General features: G+C 42.1%; 1 long non-coding RNA gene across 1 annotated transcript in view; it reads right to left on the minus strand.

The window, feature by feature from the left end:
* Window positions 1-9,336, minus strand: part of LOC139028393 (uncharacterized) — a 20,811-nt gene extending 11,475 nt beyond the window's left edge. Inside the window, exons 1-2 of the long non-coding RNA XR_011480609.1 lie at window positions 8,221-9,336; window positions 6,512-6,660 (exon numbers count right to left, since the gene is read on the minus strand). This is a non-coding gene — a long non-coding RNA (uncharacterized lncRNA). The remainder of the gene's footprint in view (window positions 1-6,511; window positions 6,661-8,220) is intronic.
* Between the last annotated feature and the right edge of the window lie 1,415 nt (window positions 9,337-10,751).

Raw genomic sequence — 10,751 nt, forward strand, 5'->3', positions numbered from 1 at the left:
ATTGAAAACATTTAAGGGATCTTTTTTTTCAGCTCATGAAACATTGACCAACACTTCACATGTTGCGTTTATATTTTTGTTCAGTATAGTTCAGTTACCTTCACTTTCTTGGGTCCAGGAACGATTTTATACATCTAGCAAGTTGGGCCAACAGACTTGGAATGGATAGTGAGAGGTTGAATATGTCCGTAAACACTCCAGCCTGCTGGTCTGCGCATCCTATCTCACCAACAGAGATTTTTAATGTAAAATAAATAATATTTTAAACAAATGTTATTTTGTCAAGTTCCTCCAAACTCATTTGACAATAAGTTTTGTGATATCATTTTATTTTAAACTATCCTCGACAAAAAATCTTGTGAAGGGCTAATTACACGACAAACTATGGTTGGCAATTGATTATTTTCAGATGGGGAAAACCCCTGGTCTCAATGAAATTCAAGAGATACAGTGCATTCGAATGTATTCAGACCACATTCTGTTATGTTACAGCCTTATTCTAAAATGGATAGAATTGTTTTTTCCCACTCATCAATCTGCACACAATACCCATAATGACAAAGAAAATTATGGCAAATTTATCAAATTAAATTAAAACTCAAATATCACATTTACATAAGTATTCAGACCCTTTAATCAGTACTTTGTTTAAACACCTTTGAACCGATTACAGCCTCGAGTCTTCTTGGGTATGACGCTAAAAGCTTGACACACCTGCATTTGGGAGTTTCTCCCATTCTTCTCCGCCCGATCCTCTCAAGCGTCGTTGCACAGCTATTTTCAGGTCTCTCGAGAGATGTTTCAGAGACTTGTCCAGAAGCTACTCCTGTGTTGTCTTGGCTGTGTGCTTAGGGTCGTTTTCCTGTTGGAAGGTGAACCTTCGCCCCAGTATAAGTCCTTGAGCGCTCTTGAGCAGAATTTTTACTCTGACATGCACTGTCAACTATGGGACCTTATATAGATAGGTCTGTGCCTTTCCAAATCATGTCCAATCAATAGAATATACCACAGGTGGACTCCAATCAAGTTGTAGAAACATCTCAAGGATGATAAATGTAAACAGGATGCACCTGAGCTCAATTTCAAGTCTTATAGCAAGACCCTGTGGGTCTGAATACTTATGTAAATAAGATATTTKTTTTTTATTRTATTGATACATTTGCAAAATTGTCTAAAAACCTGTTTTCACTGTCATTATGGGGTATTGTGTGTTTTTATTTGATACACTTTAGAACAAGGCTGTAACGTAACAAAATGTGGAAAGGGTKAAGGGGTCTGACTACTTTCCGAATACACTGTATTAACACACTTTTTGTGAACTACTGAAATATCCATTAKTTTCATGTTTTAATTACTCATATATAGATGACAAACTGTCGGACACACAAAAAGAGGGACTGATCGCTCTCCTACTGAAGCAGGAGCTCGGGGGGCAATACATGGACCCCGTCCGTTTAAAACAATGGAGGCCCCTCACCCTTCACTGTTGTGACGTAAAAATATTGGGGAAATGTATTGCTCATAGAATAACAAAGGACCTGCCGTACATTATTCATCACGATCAGACAGGATTCTCAAAAGGAAGATATATTGGAGACAACATTAGACAACTACTAACAATAATGGAAAACTTTGAGAATGCAGGGAAACCAGGGATAATCTTTATAGCAGATTTGAGAAAGCATTTGATACAGTACATATATAATTTGTTTGTAAGTTCCTAGATTTTTTCTACTTTATGGAGAATCTCTCGTAAAATGGGTGAAAGTAATYTACAACAATTCTTTATGTAAAATAATAAATAACGGTTAGTTCTCTGAGAACTTTGAATTGTCAAAAGTTGTAAAACAAGGTTGCCCTCGGTCATCATTCCTATTTATTATTGCCATTGAACTGCTAACTTTAAAAATCMGATTTAATGACGCCAATGATTCAAGTTCTGTCTTGTCCTCAATATTACTGGWGGGGCCTCATTGAGGATCTGGATCATTTCTCCAGTTTKCCTGAACTAAAACCCAATTATGCTTCACGGAGACATGGCTGAACGACGACACTATCAACATACAGCTGGCTGGCTATATGCTGCACCGGCAGGACAGAACAGCAACGTCTGGAAAGAAAAGGGGCGGCGGGTTATGTACTTTTGTAAATAACAGCTGGTGCACGATATCTAAGGAATTCTCAAGCTATTGCTCYTCTGTGGTAGAGTATCTCATGATAAACTGTAGACCACACTACCTARCTAGAGCYTTTTCATCTGTATTTTTCGTAGCTGTTTACATACCAAAATAGTCAGAGGCTGGCACTAAGACAGCATTGAATGAATTGTATTGCACCATAAGCAAACAAGAAAACACTCACCCAGAGGCGGCGGTCCTAGTAGCTGGGAACTTTAATGCAGGGAAACTTAAATCTGTTATACCAAATTTCTATCAGCATGTGAAATATGCAACCAGAGGGAAAAAACTCTGGACTACCTTTACTCCACACATAGCACATAGCAGATGCTAAGCTACAGGACTGTTTTGCTAGAACAGACTGGAATATGTTCCGGGATTCCTCCGATGGCATTGAGGACTTCATCAATAAGTGCATCAATGACGTCATCCCCACAGTGACCGTACGTACTTATCCRAACCAGAAGCCATGGATTACAGGCAACATCCGCACTGAGCTAAAGGCTAGAGCTGCCGCTTTCAAGGAGCGGGACTCTAACCCGGAAGCTTACAAGAAATCCCGCTATGRCCTCCAACAAACCATCAAACAGGCAAAGCGTCAATACAGGACTAATATRGAATCGTACTACACCGGCTCCGATGCTCGTCGGATGTGGCAGGGCTTGCAAACCATTACAGACTACAAAGAGAAGCACAGSCAAGAGCTGTCCAGTGACACGAGCCTACCAGACGAGCTAAACTACTTCTATGCGCGCTTTGAGGCAAATAACACTGAAACATGCATMAGAGCACKAGCTATTCTGGAAGACTGTGTGATCACGCTCTCAGCAGCCGATGTGAGTAAGACCTTTCGACAGATCAACATTCACAAGGCCGCAGGGCCTGACGGATTACGAGGACGTATATTGAGAGCATGCGCTGACCAACTGGCAAGTGTCTTCACTGACATTTTCAACCTCTACCTGTTCGAGTCTGTAATACCAACATGTTTTAAGCAYGCCACCATAGTGCCTGTGCCCAAGAACATTAAAGTAACCTGCCTAAACGACTACCGACCCGTAACACTCATGTCTGTAGCCATGAAGTGCTTCGAAAGGCTGGTCATGGCTTACATCAACACCATTATCCTGGAAACCCTAGACCCACTCGAATTTGCATACCGCCCAAACAGATCCACAGATGATGCAATCTCTTTTGCACTCCACACTACCCTTTCCCACCTGGACAACAGGAACACCTATGTGAGAATGCTAGTCATTGACTACAGCTCACCATTCAACACCATAGTGCTCTCAAGCTCATCAATAATCTAAGGACCCTCAAAGCTCATCAGTAAGCTAAGGACCCTGGGACTAAACACCTCCCTCTGCAACTGGATCCTGAACTTCCTGACGGGCCGCCCCCAGGTGGTGAGGGTAGGTAACAAKACCTCCYCCACGCTGATCCTCAACACAGGGGCCCCTCAGGGGTGCGTGCTCATTCCCCTCCTGTACTCCCTGTTCACTCATGACTGCACGGCTAGGCACGACTCCAACACCATCATTAAGTTTGCCGATGACACAACAGCAGTAGACCTGATCACCGACAATGACGACACAGCCTATAGGGAGGAGGTCACTGACCTGGCCGTGTGGTGCCAGGACAACAACTTCTCCCTRAACGTGATCAAGACAAAGGAGATGATTGTGGACGACAGGAAAAAAAGGACCGAGCAAATTCTCATTGACAGGGCTGCAGTGGAGCAGGTTGAGAGCTTCAAGTTTCTTGGTGTCCACATCACCAACAAACTAACATGGTCCAAGCACACCAAGACAGTCATGAAGAGGGCACGACAAAACCCATTCCCCCTCAAGAGACTGAAATTATTTGGCATGGGTCCTCAGATCCTCAAAAGGTTCTACAGCTGCACCATCGAGAGCATCCTGACTGGTTGCATCACTGCCTGGTATGGCAACTTCTCYGCCTCCGACTGCAAGGCACTACAGAGTGTAATGCTTTCGGCCCAGTACATCACTGGGGCCAGGCTTCCTGCCATCCAAGACCTTTATACCAGGCGGTGTCAGAAGTAGGCCCTAAAAATTGTCAACGACTCCAGCCACCCTAGTCATAGACTGRTCTCTCTGCTACCGCACGGCAAGCGGTACCGGAGRGCCAAGTCTAGGTTCAAGAAGCTTCTAAACAGCTCCCCCAAGCCATAAGACTCATGAACACTTAATCAAATGGCTACCCAGACTATTTGCATTATCCCCTATTAGCCTCCCCCTCGCCCCCACTTTCACACCGCTGCTACTCTCTGTTGTTATCATCTATGCATAGTCACTTTAATAACTCTACCTACATGTACATATTTCCTCAACTAACCGGGGACCGCCGCACATTGACTCTGTACCGGTACCCCCCTGTATATAGTCTCACTATTGTTATTTTACTGCTGCTCTTTAATTACTTGTTACTTTTATTTCTTATTCTTATCCATATTTTTTAAAACTGCATTGTTGGTTAAGGGCTCGTAAGTAAGCATTTCACTGTAAGGTCTACACCTGTTGTATTCGGCGCAAGTGATTAATAAKATTTGATTTGAACTATATTACAGATTGGGTCTCTAAAAGATATAAAATATATAAATTGCCATGTGGTCTCTCGATTAATGGGCAGATGGTGAAGTCGATYTGCTTGGTGTGCATATCCCGGAAAAGTTCAGCGATCTTGCAACTATTAACTTTGATCGAAAACTTAGCAAAATAGATAGAGTCTTGAAACCGTGGAGAGGAAAACACCTTTACATTTAKAGGAAGACTACCCTGACTAATTCTCTAGGGAAGATTACCCTGACTAATACCCTAGTAATATCGTAGTTTACATATTAATTYATTATTCTACCGACTAGAGGAGAATCCTTTTTCAAATCATGCTAGGAATAAATARTTCACTTTATTTGGAATGGCAAACCAGATAAAGTTAAATAAGCTTATTTATATAACGAAAATGAGTTGAGGGTTAAAACTATTAAATATTAAGGCATTAAACCGCTCTCTTAAAGCCTCCATTGTACCGTAATTGTATCCAAATTGGTTTTCTATCAAGCTACTTAGAGGCCCATCCTATGTTTAAGATCGGGCTCTTTGCCTTTTGCAGAWTAAAACCTTACATTTTCAGTGGATTGACAATGTATCCCTGTTTAAAGTATCCTCCTTTTCAAATGAAGTCATACAGAGTTGGCTACAGTTTCAATTTTATCCTCAAAAAAAGGCAGAAGCAATATTACAGAAAATAATATGGCTAAACTCAATCATAGTGATGGAACGATCAAATGATGTCACACAAGCAACTAACAACAGTGTATGGAGGTGTATGCTCAATACAAAATAACCAACTCATCGCAGCTCTGCCACAAAATTGGAAGAGACAATTACTTAAATAAATTWAAGAATTAGTCTGTCTGCCACCCATAAAAAAATCATAAATGGCTTAAAATGATTAGTATAAATTGAAAAATGTATCAGTTTCACTTAAAGGTTTTCACTCAAAGGTTGGACTGCAATACCGTATCAAATTCAAGTCAGTTCGGAAAAGGTTTTTGATGGCCCAATACCTTGGCATCGAGTCTATGAACTGACATATAAAACAACAATTGACACATTTTACATTTTAGTCATTTAGCAGAAGCTCTTATCCAGAGCGTCTTACGCAGCCATAGTGTTACCAGGTGTGTAGTGTCTACAGGGCTATATGGGTAACATGACGAAGAAGAAACGCATAACTGGAATGTGAAAATAATCAGAATATTATTTATTATCAGAATACACACATGTAAAATGTACAGCTTTAATTTCGTTCTTATCCCTAGCTGAGCGACGACAACACATACACATAGTGTATTAAAGCCCACACACAACACACACACACACACACACACACACACACACACACACACACACACACACACACACACACACACACACACACACACACACACACACTTAAAGGACTAGAGGATTCCCTCCCTGATCCTCTTAGAGTGGGGAACAGTAAGCCTGCTTCACACTGAGCAACCTGAGGCCTAGCTAGGCAGAAGTCCCATAAGGATGGCAATACAATACTAATGCATCATTTAGCTCATTCAAAATCATTATTTCATCATCATTGATAATCCTGTTCGTCAGTAATTGTGTTCACCAAATAAAAGTATCTGTGTGTGTGTGTTTGTGTGCTTGTCCATCTGTCCGTGCGTGCGTGCTTGTGTGTGTATGCCTGTCTGTCCTTGTTGTGTGCGTCTGTCTTTCCGTATGTGTCAATGCCTGCTTGTGACGATCTGTCCGTGCATGTGTGTCTACCTGTCTGTCTATGTCAACCTGTCTGTTTCCCAGGTGGCGAAGGCCTTCGTTCCCCAGATGAAGGAGCAGAACCATGGCCACATCATCACCAGCATCCTAGGTCTCTTCAATACTGCCTGTGTGGAGGTGAACCAGGGAGTACAGACCACCTGAGGGAGAATATTGCTGATGTTTATTACCATAAATATTACTATGCAACTAAGAATGGTATTACTATAGTTATTAATGTGWAGTGACATAGGTAAAAGGATAATCTATAAAAAGTGTTAACTTACAACAACAAAATAAATCATACCGAAATACCTATGTATGTTACTGTGAGAATATTATAAATGTGTTCTGGGCCCATATTCAGAAAGCGACTCAGAGCACAAGTCCCTGATATAGGTCCAGTTTTGCCTTTTGGACCAGTTTTGCCTTTTGGATCATAATGAATAAGATTACATGGACAGGATGGACCTCTGAGCACTCTGAGACGCTAAGTAAATATGGGCCCTGAGTGGTCTTTCTGTTTGGAGGCAGGATTCATTAAAAAAAATATATATATATATTTCACCTTTATTTAACCAGGTAAGCTAGTTGAGAACAAGTTCTCATTTACAACTGCGACCTAGCCAAGATAAAAAAAAAAGCAGTGCGACACAAACAACAACACAGAGTTACACATGGAATAAACAAGCGTACAGTCAATAACACAATAGAAAAAAAAGAACGTCTATATACAGTGTGTGCAAATGGCGTGAGGWGGTAAGGCAATAAATAGGCCATAGTAGCGAAGTAATTATAGTTTAGCAAATTAACACGGGATTGATAGATGAGCAGATGATGATGTGCAAGTAGAAAAGTAAATAAAAACAATATGGGGATGAGGTAGGTATATTGGGTGGGCTATTTACAGATGGGCTATGTACAGCTGCAGCGATTGGTTAGCTGATGTTTAAAGTTAGTCTCCAGCTTCAGCGATTTTTGCAATTCGTTCCAGTCATTGGCAGCAGAAAAKTAGAAGGAAAGGCGGCCAAAGGAGGTGTTGGCTGTGGGGACGACCAGTGAGATATACCTGCTGGAGTCCYTGCTATGGGTGGGTGTTGTTATCGTGACCAGTGAGCTGAGATAAGGCGGAGCTTTACCTAGCATWGACTTATAGATTAATGCGCCAGTGAGTTTGCGGCGGTGGGCTTCCACGAGTCCCTGGCCCGCGAGCTGCTGACTGAGGAGTCTGATGGAGTCAAGACCACTCTGGTGTGCCCCTATATTGTAGACATGGGCATGTTCGACAGGTGCAAGATCAGATGAGAGAGACTACAGCTGCGGAGTGGGGACACTAAAGAGGGACTAAGGGCAACTTTGTTGTAGGTCAATCACAGACTGATATTGCAGGTGTAAGCCTACTTCAAACAATCATACACAGTGGTTTATAATATGGCACAGAACARAGGCTTACTACAGTATGTATCAGAATGTCCCTTGTAATTGTACATTTAAAAACAGTGGGATGTTGTGAAACTTTTCACTCTGCTGCCRCCCTCAGGAATGAGGTAGAACTGTCCCTGGCATCACTGGAGCCTGAGTACAGTTTGGAGAAAGCCATGAACYCCATCCCGATAAGACCAGCCCCGGTCTGCATTCCACACCTCACCTACGTTCCTGTCATCTCTTGAGCGTGAGTACACACATTGATTAAAAAAAAAAAATTATGATCACCCACTCACTCGTCTTCGCTAATTCCTTGGAAAGGTGCGGAGCACCTCGACATTGGTCTCTCCACGCTGTCCTGTTCTCCCAGGCTGATGTAGTGTTGAGTCCCAGGTTGTGTAGGTGGTCCATCAGTTGGTTGGACCATTTGTCAACAGCCGCATATGACCTATACAGAGACAATACAGACACAGGCATTCATCAGAACACGTAGGCCTGAGACATGATGGCTGGTGAAACCTCAGAACTAGAATAAATGTATATAGTGCCTTGCAAAAGTATTCACCCCAATTAGCGTTTTTCCTATTTTGTTGCAGTACAACCTGTAATTTAAATGTATTTTTATTTGGATATCATGCAATGGACATACACAAAAAAAGTCAAAAAAATTGGTGAAGTGAAATGAAAAAAATTACTTGTTTCGAAAAATTCTAAAAAATAAAATACGGAAAAGTGGTGCGTGCATATGTATTTCTCCCCTTTTGCTATGAAGCCCCTAAATAAGATCTGGTGCAACCAATTAGCTTCAGAAGTCACATAATTAGTTAAATAAAGTCCACCTGTGTGCAATCTAAGTGTCACATGATCTCGCAAGCAACACTATGAAGACCAAGGAGCTCTCCAAACAGGTCAGGGACAAAGTTGTGGAGAAGTACAGATCAGGGTTGGGTTATAAAAAAAGATCAGAAACTTTGAACATCCCAAGGAGCACCATTAAATCCATTATTAAAAAAGGGAAAGAATTTGGCACAACAAACCTACCAAGAGAGGGCCGCCCACCAAAACTCACGAACCAGGCAAGGAGGGCATTAATCAGAGGCAACAAAGAGACCAAAGATAACCCTGAAGGAGCGAAGATTGGAGTATCTGTSCATAGGACCACTTTAAGCCATACACTCCACAAAGCTGGGATTTATGGAAGAGTGGCCAGAAAAAAAAGCAAACATGTTTGGTGTTCGCCAAAAGCATGTGGGAGACTCCCCAAACATACGGAAGAAGGTACACTGGTCAGATGAGACTAAAATGTAGCTTTTTGGCCATCAAGGAAAATGCTATGTCTGGCGCAAACCRAACACCTCTCCACAGAACACCATCCCCACAGTGAAGCAMYGTGGTGGCAGCATCATGCTGTGGAGATGTTTTTCATCTGCAGGAACTGGGAAACTGYTCAGAATTGAAGGAATGATGCATGGCGCTAAATACAGGGAAATTCTTGAGGGAAACCTGTTTCAGTCTTCCAGAGATTTGTGATTGGGACGGAGGTTCACCTTCCAGCAGGACAATGACCCTAAGAATACTGCTAAAGCAACACCCGAGTGGTTTAAGGGGAAACATTTAAATGTCTTGGAATGGCCTAGTCAAACTTAAATATTGCTTTACACCAGCAGAACCCATCCAACTTGTAGGAGCTGGAGCAGCTCTGCCTTGAAGAATGGGCAAAAATCCCAGTGGCTAGATGTGCCAAGCTTATAGAGACATACCCCAAGAGATTTGCAGCTGTAATTGCTGCAAAAGGTGGCTCTACAAAGTATTGACTTGGGGGGGGGGGGGTGAATAGTTATGCATGCTCATGTTAGATTTTTTTGTCTTATTTCTTGTTTGTTTCACAATAGAAAATATTTTGCATCTGCAAAGTGGTAGGCATGTTGTGTAAATCAAATGATACAAACCCCCCAAATCAATTTTAATTCCAGGGTGTAAGGCAACAAAATAGGAAAAATGCCCTTTGGGGTGAATACTTTCACAAGCCACTGTATATATATGGGTGAAACAAGATAGGCTTACTATATCAAACATAGTGTTTGTACAATACAGCCAGGTTTAACCTGTGTAACTGCACCCTTCTTCCTCTTCCTGCAGGCTGTTGCCGTGGGAGTCCTCCGTGGTGACATATCGGTTCATGGGGTCAGACAAGTGCACGTAGCCTTTCATTGACAGCAAGTGGAGCTGACCAATGGAGAACCTACCCTGATCGCAGCTAACTAACTCTCCCTGTAGACTTAGTCTCGACAGATAAAATCTAAGGGTGGGTTTCCCAGACACATAATAAGCCTAGTCTTGGACTAAAATGATACGTTGACCATGTTTTTTTATTCCAGTAGGTTTAATCTGTCAGGGAAACCAGGCCTGAATGGATAAAAAACTATATGATGGGGAAATAAAATGACCAATCCAAACTGTACTACTCTTACGGCTTAATGTTTTCCAGTGTGGTCCAGTCTAAGGTCAGCCTGCCTTTGTTACACTTATTACCAAGCTGGTTTGAGAAGGCCATGGCCAACCAACCATGCCCCTCGACTGGTTTAAAGGCAGGCTGGCACCCTAGGTCCTGTTCAGCTCGCTTTAAGAAACCGAGTTCTGCTGGAACTGCGATGGAGAGGACAATGTAAAATAAAACAAAAAACCTGAGCTAGCACAGTAAGGTTCAGGTTGGCAAGATAGTGTAACATGGTTGTGTGACACTGAGCAACAGAAGTTGTCCTGCTTGCATGTGATGGAATGCCAGTAATTGTCATTGGCCAGAAATTAAGTCTTGCAGGACAGGGTG

The sequence above is a fragment of the Salvelinus sp. IW2-2015 genome, linkage group LG11 (genome assembly GCF_002910315.2).
Source record: "Salvelinus sp. IW2-2015 linkage group LG11, ASM291031v2, whole genome shotgun sequence".
Taxonomy (NCBI): Eukaryota; Metazoa; Chordata; class Actinopteri; order Salmoniformes; family Salmonidae; genus Salvelinus; species Salvelinus sp. IW2-2015.